The sequence below is a fragment of the Saccoglossus kowalevskii genome, chromosome 11 (assembly GCF_978046115.1).
Source record: "Saccoglossus kowalevskii chromosome 11, keSacKowa6.1, whole genome shotgun sequence".
NCBI lineage: Eukaryota > Metazoa > Hemichordata > Enteropneusta > Harrimaniidae > Saccoglossus > Saccoglossus kowalevskii.
The window spans coordinates 591,648-603,672 of NC_140651.1; the positions used below are offsets into that span (position 1 = coordinate 591,648).

The window sequence follows — 12,025 nt, forward strand, 5'->3', positions numbered from 1 at the left end:
ATGTGAAGGAACTATAGAGCTGTATGCTGCCAATGATGTTTTGAAGTGATATTGGTGTGGCTACCAGTGGCTCAATGTGAAGATACTATAGAGCTGTATGCTGCCAATGATGTTTTGAAGTGATATTGGTGTGGCTACCAGTGGCTCAATGTGAAGATACTATAGAGCTGTATGCTGCCAATGATGTTTTGAAGTGATATTGGTGTGGCTACCAGTGGCTCAATGTGAAGATACTATAGAGCTGTATGCTGCCAATGATGTTTTGAAGTGATATTGGTGTGGCCACTAGTGGCTCAATGTGGAGGTACTATAGAGCTGTATGCTGCCAATGATGTTTTGAAGTGATATTGGTGTGGCCACCAGTGGCTCAATGTGAAGGAACTATAGAACTGTATGCTGCCAATGATGTTTTGAAGTGATATTGGTGTGGCCACTAGTGGCTCAATGTGGAGGTACTATAGAGCTGTATGCTACCAATGATGTTTTGAAGTGATATTGGTGTGGCTACCAGTGGCTCAATGTGGAGGTACTATAGAGCTGTATGCTACCAATGATGTTTTGAAGTGATATTGGTGTGGCCACTAGTGGCTTAATGTGGAGGTACTATAGAGCTGTATGCTACCAATGATGTTTTGAAGTGATATTGGTGTGGCCACTAGTGGCTCAATGTGGAGGTACTATAGAGCTGTATGCTGCCAATGATGTTTTGAAGTGATATTGGTGTGGCTACCAGTGGCTCAATGTGGAGGTACTATAGAGCTGTATGCTACCAATGATGTTTTGAAGTGATATTGGTGTGGCCACTAGTGGCTTAATGTGGAGGTACTATAGAGCTGTATGCTACCAATGATGTTTTGAAGTGATATTGGTGTGGCTACCAGTGGCTCAATGTGAAGATACTATAGAGCTGTATGCTGCCAATGATGTTTTGAAGTGATATTGGTGTGGCCACTAGTGGCTCAATGTGGAGGTACTATAGAGCTGTATGCTACCAATGATGTTTTGAAGTGATATTGGTGTGGCCACTAGTGGCTTAATGTGGAGGTACTATAGAACTGTATGCTACCAATGATGTTTTGAAGTGATATTGGTGTGGCCACTAGTGGCTCAATGTGGAGGTACTATAGAGCTGTATGCTACCAATGATGTTTTGAAGTGATATTGGTGTGGCCACCAGTGGCTCAATGTGAAGGTACTATAGAGCTGTATGCTACCAATGATGTTTTGAAGTGATATTGGTGTGGCTACCAGTGGCTCAATGTGAAGATACTATAGAGCTGTATGCTGCCAATGATGTTTTGAAGTGATATTGGTGTGGCCACTAGTGGCTCAATGTGGAGGTACTATAGAACTGTATGCTACCAATGATGTTTTGAAGTGATATTGGTGTGGCTACTAGTGGGTCAATGTGAAGGTACTATAGAGCTGTATGCTACCAATGATGTTTTGAAGTGATATTGGTGTGGCTACTAGTGGGTCAATGTGGAGGTACTATAGAACTGTATGCTACCAATGATGTTTTGAAGTGATATTGGTGTGGCTACTAGTGGCTCAATGTGGAGGTACTATAGAGCTGTATGCTGCCAATGATGTTTTGAAGTGATATTGGTGTGGCCACTAGTGGCTCAATGTGAAGATACTATAGAGCTGTATGCTACCAATGATGTTTTGAAGTGATATTGGTGTGGCCACTAGTGGCTCAATGTGGAGGTACTATAGAGCTGTATGCTACCAATGATGTTTTGAAGTGATATTGGTGTGGCCACTAGTGGCTCAATGTGGAGGTACTAAGAGCTGTATGCTACCAATGATGTTTTGAAGTGATATTGGTGTGGCCACCAGTGGCTCAATGTGAAGGTACTATAGAGCTGTATGCTACCAATGATGTTTTGAAGTGATATTGGTGTGGCCACCAGTGGCTCAATGTGAAGGAACTATAGAGCTGTATGCTACCAATGATGTTTTGAAGTGATATTGGTGTGGCCACCAGTGGCTCAATGTGGAGGTACTATAGAACTGTATGCTACCAATGATGTTTTGAAGTGATATTGGTGTGGCCACTAGTGGCTTAATGTGGAGGTACTATAGAGCTGTATGCTACCAATGATGTTTTGAAGTGATATTGGTGTGGCCACTAGTGGGTCAATGTGAAGGAACTATAGAGCTGTATGCTACCAATGATGTTTTGAAGTGATATTGGTGTGGCCACTAGTGGCTCAATGTGAAGGAACTATAGAGCTGTATGCTACCAATGATGTTTTGAAGTGATATTGGTGTGGCCACTAGTGGCTCAATGTGGAGGTACTATAGAGCTGTATGCTACCAATGATGTTTTGAAGTGATATTGGTGTGGCCACTAGTGGCTCAATGTGGAGGTACTATAGAGCTGTATGCTACCAATGATGTTTTGAAGTGATATTGGTGTGGCCACTAGTGGCTTAATGTGGAGGTACTATAGAACTGTATGCTACCAATGATGTTTTGAAGTGATATTGGTGTGGCCACTAGTGGCTCAATGTGGAGGTACTATAGAGCTGTATGCTACCAATGATGTTTTGAAGTGATATTGGTGTGGCCACTAGTGGCTCAATGTGGAGGTACTATAGAGCTGTATGCTACCAATGATGTTTTGAAGTGATATTGGTGTGGCCACCAGTGGCTCAATGTGGAGGTACTATAGAACTGTATGCTACCAATGATGTTTTGAAGTGATATTGGTGTGGCCACTAGTGGGTCAATGTGAAGGAACTATAGAGCTGTATGCTACCAATGATGTTTTGAAGTGATATTGGTGTGGCCACCAGTGGCTCAATGTGAAGGAACTATAGAGCTGTATGCTACCAATGATGTTTTGAAGTGATATTGGTGTGGCCACCAGTGGCTCAATGTGGAGGTACTATAGAACTGTATGCTACCAATGATGTTTTGAAGTGATATTGGTGTGGCTACTAGTGGCTCAATGTGGAGGTACTATAGAGCTGTATGCTACCAATGCTGTTTTGAAGTGATATTGGTGTGGCCACTAGTGGCTCAATGTGGAGGTACTATAGAACTGTATGCTACCAATGCTGTTTTGAAGTGATATTGGTGTGGCCACTAGTGGGTCAATGTGAAGGAACTATAGAGCTGTATGCTACCAATGATGTTTTGAAGTGATATTGGTTTGGCCACTAGTGGGTCAATGTGAAGGAACTATAGAGCTGTATGCTACCAATGATGTTTTGAAGTGATATTGGTGTGGCCACCAGTGGCTCAATGTGGAGGTACTATAGAACTGTATGCTTCCAATGCTGTTTTGAAGTGATATTGGTGTGGCCACTAGTGGCTCAATGTGGAGGTACTATAGAGCTGTATGCTACCAATGCTGTTTTGAAGTGATATTGGTGTGGCCACTAGTGGGTCAATGTGAAGGAACTATAGAGCTGTATGCTACCAATGATGTTTTGAAGTGATATTGGTGTGGCCACCAGTGGCTCAATGTGAAGGAACTATAGAGCTGTATGCTACCAATGATGTTTTGAAGTGATATTGGTGTGGCTACTAGTGGCTCAATGTGGAGGTACTATAGAGCTGTATGCTACCAATGATGTTTTGAAGTGATATTGGTGTGGCCACTAGTGGCTCAATGTGGAGGTACTAAGAGCTGTATGCTACCAATGATGTTTTGAAGTGATATTGGTGTGGCTACTAGTGGCTCAATGTGAAGGTACTATAGAGCTGTATGCTACCAATGCTGTTTTGAAGTGATATTGGTGTGGCCACTAGTGGGTCAATGTGAAGGAACTATAGAGCTGTATGCTACCAATGATGTTTTGAAGTGATATTGGTGTGGCTACTAGTGGCTCAATGTGGAGGTACTATAGAGCTGTATGCTACCAATGATGTTTTGAAGTGATATTGGTGTGGCCACTAGTGGCTCAATGTGGAGGTACTAAGAGCTGTATGCTACCAATGATGTTTTGAAGTGATATTGGTGTGGCTACTAGTGGCTCAATGTGAAGGTACTATAGAGCTGTATGCTACCAATGATGTTTTGAAGTGATATTGGTGTGGCCACCAGTGGCTCAATGTGGAGGTACTATAGAGCTCTATGCTGCCAATGATGTTTTGAAGTGATATTGGTGTGGCTACTAGTGGCTCAATGTGGAGGTACTATAGAGCTGTATGCTACCAATGATGTTTTGAAGTGATATTGGTGTGGCTACTAGTGGCTCAATGTGAAGGTACTATAGAGCTGTATGCTACCAATGCTGTTTTGAAGTGATATTGGTGTGGCCACTAGTGGGTCAATGTGAAGGAACTATAGAGCTGTATGCTACCAATGATGTTTTGAAGTGATATTGGTGTGGCTACTAGTGGCTCAATGTGGAGGTACTATAGAGCTGTATGCTACCAATGATGTTTTGAAGTGATATTGGTGTGGCCACTAGTGGCTCAATGTGGAGGTACTAAGAGCTGTATGCTACCAATGATGTTTTGAAGTGATATTGGTGTGGCTACTAGTGGCTCAATGTGAAGGTACTATAGAGCTGTATGCTACCAATGCTGTTTTGAAGTGATATTGGTGTGGCCACCAGTGGCTCAATGTGAAGGTACTAAGAGCTGTATGCTACCAATGATGTTTTGAAGTGATATTGGTGTGGCTACTAGTGGCTCAATGTGAAGGTACTATAGAGCTGTATGCTACCAATGATGTTTTGAAGTGATATTGGTGTGGCCACTAGTGGCTCAATGTGGAGGTACTAAGAGCTGTATGCTACCAATGATGTTTTGAAGTTATATTGGTGTGGCTACTAGTGGCTCAATGTGGAGGTACTATAGAGCTGTATGCTACCAATGATGTTTTGAAGTTATATTGGTGTGGCTACCAGTGGCTCAATGTGGAGGTACTATAGAGCTGTATGCTACCAATGATGTTTTGAAGTGATATTGGTGTGGCCACTAGTGGCTTAATGTGGAGGTACTATAGAGCTGTATGCTACCAATGATGTTTTGAAGTGATATTGGTGTGGCCACTAGTGGCTCAATGTGGAGGTACTATAGAGCTGTATGCTACCAATGATGTTTTGAAGTGATATTGGTGTGGCTACCAGTGGCTCAATGTGAAGATACTATAGAGCTGTATGCTACCAATGATGTTTTGAAGTGATATTGGTGTGGCCACTAGTGGCTCAATGTGGAGGTACTATAGAGCTGTATGCTACCAATGATGTTTTGAAGTGATATTGGTGTGGCCACTAGTGGCTCAATGTGGAGGTACTAAGAGCTGTATGCTACCAATGATGTTTTGAAGTGATATTGGTGTGGCCACCAGTGGCTCAATGTGAAGGTACTATAGAGCTGTATGCTACCAATGATGTTTTGAAGTGATATTGGTGTGGCCACCAGTGGCTCAATGTGAAGGAACTATAGAGCTGTATGCTACCAATGATGTTTTGAAGTGATATTGGTGTGGCCACCAGTGGCTCAATGTGGAGGTACTATAGAACTGTATGCTACCAATGATGTTTTGAAGTGATATTGGTGTGGCCACTAGTGGCTTAATGTGGAGGTACTATAGAGCTGTATGCTACCAATGATGTTTTGAAGTGATATTGGTGTGGCCACTAGTGGGTCAATGTGAAGGAACTATAGAGCTGTATGCTACCAATGATGTTTTGAAGTGATATTGGTGTGGCCACTAGTGGCTCAATGTGAAGGAACTATAGAGCTGTATGCTACCAATGATGTTTTGAAGTGATATTGGTGTGGCCACTAGTGGCTCAATGTGGAGGTACTATAGAGCTGTATGCTACCAATGATGTTTTGAAGTGATATTGGTGTGGCCACTAGTGGCTCAATGTGGAGGTACTATAGAGCTGTATGCTACCAATGATGTTTTGAAGTGATATTGGTGTGGCCACTAGTGGCTTAATGTGGAGGTACTATAGAACTGTATGCTACCAATGATGTTTTGAAGTGATATTGGTGTGGCCACTAGTGGCTCAATGTGGAGGTACTATAGAGCTGTATGCTACCAATGATGTTTTGAAGTGATATTGGTGTGGCCACTAGTGGCTCAATGTGGAGGTACTATAGAGCTGTATGCTACCAATGATGTTTTGAAGTGATATTGGTGTGGCCACCAGTGGCTCAATGTGGAGGTACTATAGAACTGTATGCTACCAATGATGTTTTGAAGTGATATTGGTGTGGCCACTAGTGGGTCAATGTGAAGGAACTATAGAGCTGTATGCTACCAATGATGTTTTGAAGTGATATTGGTGTGGCCACCAGTGGCTCAATGTGAAGGAACTATAGAGCTGTATGCTACCAATGATGTTTTGAAGTGATATTGGTGTGGCCACCAGTGGCTCAATGTGGAGGTACTATAGAACTGTATGCTACCAATGATGTTTTGAAGTGATATTGGTGTGGCTACTAGTGGCTCAATGTGGAGGTACTATAGAGCTGTATGCTACCAATGCTGTTTTGAAGTGATATTGGTGTGGCCACTAGTGGCTCAATGTGGAGGTACTATAGAACTGTATGCTACCAATGCTGTTTTGAAGTGATATTGGTGTGGCCACTAGTGGGTCAATGTGAAGGAACTATAGAGCTGTATGCTACCAATGATGTTTTGAAGTGATATTGGTTTGGCCACTAGTGGGTCAATGTGAAGGAACTATAGAGCTGTATGCTACCAATGATGTTTTGAAGTGATATTGGTGTGGCCACCAGTGGCTCAATGTGGAGGTACTATAGAACTGTATGCTTCCAATGCTGTTTTGAAGTGATATTGGTGTGGCCACTAGTGGCTCAATGTGGAGGTACTATAGAGCTGTATGCTACCAATGCTGTTTTGAAGTGATATTGGTGTGGCCACTAGTGGGTCAATGTGAAGGAACTATAGAGCTGTATGCTACCAATGATGTTTTGAAGTGATATTGGTGTGGCCACCAGTGGCTCAATGTGAAGGAACTATAGAGCTGTATGCTACCAATGATGTTTTGAAGTGATATTGGTGTGGCTACTAGTGGCTCAATGTGGAGGTACTATAGAGCTGTATGCTACCAATGATGTTTTGAAGTGATATTGGTGTGGCCACTAGTGGCTCAATGTGGAGGTACTAAGAGCTGTATGCTACCAATGATGTTTTGAAGTGATATTGGTGTGGCTACTAGTGGCTCAATGTGAAGGTACTATAGAGCTGTATGCTACCAATGCTGTTTTGAAGTGATATTGGTGTGGCCACTAGTGGGTCAATGTGAAGGAACTATAGAGCTGTATGCTACCAATGATGTTTTGAAGTGATATTGGTGTGGCTACTAGTGGCTCAATGTGGAGGTACTATAGAGCTGTATGCTACCAATGATGTTTTGAAGTGATATTGGTGTGGCCACTAGTGGCTCAATGTGGAGGTACTAAGAGCTGTATGCTACCAATGATGTTTTGAAGTGATATTGGTGTGGCTACTAGTGGCTCAATGTGAAGGTACTATAGAGCTGTATGCTACCAATGATGTTTTGAAGTGATATTGGTGTGGCCACCAGTGGCTCAATGTGGAGGTACTATAGAGCTCTATGCTGCCAATGATGTTTTGAAGTGATATTGGTGTGGCTACTAGTGGCTCAATGTGGAGGTACTATAGAGCTGTATGCTACCAATGATGTTTTGAAGTGATATTGGTGTGGCTACTAGTGGCTCAATGTGAAGGTACTATAGAGCTGTATGCTACCAATGCTGTTTTGAAGTGATATTGGTGTGGCCACTAGTGGGTCAATGTGAAGGAACTATAGAGCTGTATGCTACCAATGATGTTTTGAAGTGATATTGGTGTGGCTACTAGTGGCTCAATGTGGAGGTACTATAGAGCTGTATGCTACCAATGATGTTTTGAAGTGATATTGGTGTGGCCACTAGTGGCTCAATGTGGAGGTACTAAGAGCTGTATGCTACCAATGATGTTTTGAAGTGATATTGGTGTGGCTACTAGTGGCTCAATGTGAAGGTACTATAGAGCTGTATGCTACCAATGCTGTTTTGAAGTGATATTGGTGTGGCCACCAGTGGCTCAATGTGAAGGTACTAAGAGCTGTATGCTACCAATGATGTTTTGAAGTGATATTGGTGTGGCTACTAGTGGCTCAATGTGAAGGTACTATAGAGCTGTATGCTACCAATGATGTTTTGAAGTGATATTGGTGTGGCCACTAGTGGCTCAATGTGGAGGTACTAAGAGCTGTATGCTACCAATGATGTTTTGAAGTTATATTGGTGTGGCTACTAGTGGCTCAATGTGGAGGTACTATAGAGCTGTATGCTACCAATGATGTTTTGAAGTTATATTGGTGTGGCTACTAGTGGCTCAATGTGGAGGTACTAAAGGATACATGCAGTGGCATATAGCTTTAAATATTATTTAGGACATTTTAAAAATTTGAAATAACAAGAAATATACTCTGGACAATGTTTACATCTTTTCGCACTGATATTATGTCATGTTAAAAGCATATAGAATTTCTGAACTTTGATTCTATAAAGAACTGTCATTTGAGCAGCTGGGCTTGATACTACATGTAATCATGATAATTCGGTTTGAATACTCTTTCTAATTTAGTTCACATTTGAGATAGCCATATTGGTTGGTTGATTGTCCACTTGCTGCACATTTTTCAGTAATGATATACTCTCAGTTTTGTAAGGTGTAAGCTGAAATAGTAAAACAATTTCAGTTCAGAATTATTTAGGCTTGATTAATCTCGTGTGACCTACATTAATTTATATTCAATATGTTCATTGATATTAGACCAGTTATACTGGATATTGATGAGTTTCATGTTTCACTTCATTATGAGTGATATTCTACTTGCATAAATCTCTAAATGTACACATGTACATGTATGAGATGAATTGTTAACATTAACAGGACATATTTTCATGTACACATCAGTGTTTTACTTAGGAACATACCAACATGTACATAGAAGCATACCAATATGTACATAGGGACATACCAATATGTACGCATTAGTGTTTTACATAGGAACATACCAACATGTACACATCAGTGTTTTACATAGGAACTTACCAACATGTACACATCAGTGTTTTACATAGGAACTTACCAACATGTACACATCAGTGTTTTACATAGGAACATACCAACATGTACATAGGAACTTACCAACATGTACATAGGAACTTACCAACATGTACATAGGAACATACCAACATGTACATAGGAACTTACCAATATGTACATAGGAACTTACCAATATGTACATAGGAACTTACCAACATGTACATAGGAACTTACCAACATGTACATAGGAACTTACTAATATGTACATAGGAACTTACCAACATGTACATAGGAACATACCAATATGTACATAGGAACATACCAACATGTACATAGGAACATAGCAACATGTACATAGGAACATACCAATATGTACATAGGAACTTACCAACATGTACATAGGAACTTACCAACATGTACATAGGAACATACCAATATGTACATAGGAACTTACCAACATGTACATAGGAACATACCAATATGTACATAGGAACATACCAATATGTACGCATTAGTGTTTTACTTAGGAACATACCAACATGTACATAGGAACATACCAACATGTACATAGGAACATACCAATATGTACATAGGAACTTGCCAACATGTACATAGGAACATACCAATATGTACACAGGAACATACCAATATGTACACATCAGTGTTTTACATAGGAACATACCAACATGTACATAGGAACATACCAATATGTACACATCAGTGTTTTACATAGGAACATACCAACATGTACACATCAGTGTTTTTACATAGGAACTTACCAACATGTACACATCAGTGTTTTACATAGGAACATACCAACATGTACACATCAGTGTTTTACATAGGAACATACCAACATGTACACATCAGTGTTTTACATAGGAACATGCCAACATGTACACATCAGTGTTTTACATAGGAACTTACCAACATGTACACATCAGTGTTTTACATAGGAACATACCAATATGTACACATCAGTGTTTTACATAACAACTTACCAACATGTACACATCAGTGTTTTACATAGGAACTTACCAACATGTACTCATCAGTGTTTTACATAGGAACTTACCAACATGTACACATCAGTGTTTTACATAGGAACATACCAATATGTACATAGGAACATACAAACATGTACATAGGAACTTACCAACATGTACACATCAGTGTTTTACATAGGAACTTACCAACATGTACACATCAGTGTTTTACATAGGAACTTACCAACATGTACACATCAGTGTTTTACATAGGAACATACCAATATGTACATAGGAACATACGAACATGTACATAGGAACTTACCAACATGTACACATCAGTGTTTTACATAGGAACTTACCAATATGTACACATCAGTGTTTTACATAGGAACATACCAACATGTACACATCAGTGTTTTACATAGGAACTTACCAACATGTACACATCAGTGTTTTACATAGGAACATACCAACATGTACACATCAGTGTTTTACATAGGAACATACCAACATGTACACATCAGTGTTTTACATAGGAACATGCCAACATGTACACATCAGTGTTTTACATAGGAACATACCAACATGTACACATCAGTGTTTTACATAGGAACTTACCAACATGTACACATCAGTGTTTTACATAGGAACTTACCAACATGTACTCATCAGTGTTTTACATAGGAACATACCAATATGTACACATCAGTGTTTTACATAACAACTTACCAACATGTACACATCAGTGTTTTACATAGGAACTTACCAACATGTACTCATCAGTGTTTTACATAGGAACTTACCAACATGTACACATCAGTGTTTTACATAGGAACATACCAATATGTACATAGGAACATACAAACATGTACATAGGAACTTACCAACATGTACACATCAGTGTTTTACATAGGAACTTACCAACATGTACACATCAGTGTTTTACATAGGAACTTACCAACATGTACACATCAGTGTTTTACATAGGAACATACCAATATGTACATAGGAACATACGAACATGTACATAGGAACTTACCAACATGTACACATCAGTGTTTTACATAGGAACTTACAAACATGTACACATCAGTGTTTTACATAGGAACTTACCAACATGTACACATCAGTGTTTTACATAGGAACATGCCAACATGTACACATCAGTGTTTTACATAGGAACATACCAACATGTACACATCAGTGTTTTACATAGGAACATGCCAACATGTACACATCAGTGTTTTACATAGGAACATACCAACATGTACACATCAGTGTTTTACATAGGAACATGCCAACATGTACACATCAGTGTTTTACATAGGAACTTACCAACATGTACTCATCAGTGTTTTACATAGGAACTTACCAACATGTACACATCAGTGTTTTACATAGGAACATACCAATATGTACATAGGAACATACAAACATGTACATAGGAACTTACCAACATGTACACATCAGTGTTTTACATAGGAACTTACCAACATGTACACATCAGTGTTTTACATAGGAACATACCAATATGTACATAGGAACATACGAACATGTACATAGGAACTTACCAACATGTACACATCAGTGTTTTACATAGGAACTTACAAACATGTACACATCAGTGTTTTACATAGGAACTTACCAACATGTACACATCAGTGTTTTACATAGGAACATGCCAACATGTACACATCAGTGTTTTACATAGGAACATACCAACATGTACACATCAGTGTTTTACATAGGAACATGCCAACATGTACACATCAGTGTTTTACATAGGAACTTACCAACATGTACACATCAGTGTTTTACATAGGAACATGCCAACATGTACACATCAGTGTTTTACATAGGAACATACCAATATGTACATAGGAACATACGAACATGTACATAGGAACTTACCAACATGTACACATCAGTGTTTTACATAGGAACTTACCAACATGTACACATCAGTGTTTTA

General features: G+C 40.0%; 1 protein-coding gene across 1 annotated transcript in view; it reads left to right on the plus strand.

Moving 5' to 3' along the window:
- Positions 1 to 12,025, plus strand: part of LOC100373043 (uncharacterized) — an 82,719-nt gene that overhangs the window by 24,948 nt on the left and 45,746 nt on the right. The gene's annotated exons all lie outside the window — the stretch shown is intronic.